The following is a 1,551-nucleotide window of genomic DNA, read 5'->3' as shown; positions in this document are numbered from 1 at the left end:
TACTGAGGACTCCCTCAATCAGGTAATCTGCTGCCAGAAACTGAAATATAAGAGTGGGGCATTTGCTCTCTTTTCTGGTTATTGTGGCTTTCCACACCATGAGCAGCAAAGTCTCCCAAGACACCCTGTGGGAGGTGGTGCTGGGGGTCCTGCGTGGGAACTACTGTGAGCGCTGAATTGTCGGGAGATGGCGGAGCTGCAGGTCAGCCTGAAGAGCTGTGACACTCAGAAGGACGAACACTTCGGGGGCACCATCCGGCTTGGGTCCACTCCCCACCCCAAATTCTCCATACGTATTTTGAGGGGACCAGCAGCATTGTGATGAGGCCAAGGGGGTGGATATTCCCCACATGGACACTGAGGCACTAAAGAAACTCAACAAAAATAAGAAATTGATCAAGAAGCTAGCCAAGAAATATGATGCCTTATTTTTTGCTTCAGCATCTCTCTTGAAGCAGCTCTCATGAACCCTGGGCCCAGGCCTTTAAAAGGCGGGCACGTTCCCTTTCTGACTGACCCACAATGAGAATATGGTGGCCACAGTGGATGAAGTGGAGTCTGTTATCACAGTCCAGATGAAGAAGGTGCTCTGTCTGGTAGTGGCCGTTGACCGTGTAAAGATGACAGATAATGAAGGTGTGTACAGCATCCACTTAGCTGTCCTCTCCTCATGTAATTTCTCAAGAAGAATTGGCAGGATGTCCAGGCTTTATACATGAAGAACACCACGGGCAAGCCCTAGTGTCTGTACTAAGGCACAGCTTAATAAACCCTAGTGCTAAAAGAAAAGAAAAGAAAAGAGAAAAGGAAAGAAAAGAAAAGAAAAAAAAAAGAAAGGAAAGAAAAGAATAGAAAAAGAGCGGGATACTTACTTGTGCTCCTATTGATAAGATAATCCGGAAGTATCTTCCCACCATAAACAGCTAGAAAACTGGAAACCATATAGGAAAAAACAGTTTTCAGACTTGGACAACACGCAGCGCAAAACTGAGAAAAGGAGAAAAATGAGGTGAGCCTTACTATCACCTAGGCTTTCTGCCGGGAAGAAATGCTCAGACCATGGTACAAAAAAAGAAGCCTAACTAGAGAATGGAATTTAGAGAGGGCAAGGTGGCTAAACTTTTCAGGGCAGAGTACTTAAAAGGCAGAAGTTAGACCTCCAGAAATCTGCATATGGTCTCTCTTGAGGTTTAGACTAAATACTAATCTGCTTATGCCCATGGTAGAGTTTCACTAGTGTGGACAACAACGTTTTTCGAGAAAAGAATAACTGACGGGGAGCCATGACATAAATAGATTTTAAATCTCACATAGGTCTGAAAACCACTTAAGTTCCCGCCAGTCAGGGTGGAAAGGTCTCATGGAATACCTGGGCATTCAGTAGAGACCAGAAGGGCCGTGCCTTAAAGGTGGGATTCTATTGGCTTTAGGCTAGTGGGTTCTCTAGACCTCCCTTAAAAGAGCTGCAAAACAAACTTCAAATAGATCGAACTAATCCGCAAGCAACTTAAACTGCCTGCCAGAAAAAGTTTGATACTCTTTTTTTTTTTT

At 44.6% G+C, this 1,551-nt stretch overlaps 1 pseudogene; it reads left to right on the top strand.

Annotated features, from left to right (window-relative positions):
- On the top strand, nt 1-1,277 carry LOC102964424 (annotated as a pseudogene).
- Nucleotides 1,278-1,551: the final 274 nt, after the last annotated feature.

This window comes from Panthera tigris, chromosome A1, assembly GCF_018350195.1.
Source record: "Panthera tigris isolate Pti1 chromosome A1, P.tigris_Pti1_mat1.1, whole genome shotgun sequence".
NCBI classification, from domain to species: Eukaryota; Metazoa; Chordata; class Mammalia; order Carnivora; family Felidae; genus Panthera; species Panthera tigris.
Note: the sequence above shows the minus strand (reverse complement) of the source record. Positions and strands in the feature narration are given on the sequence as shown.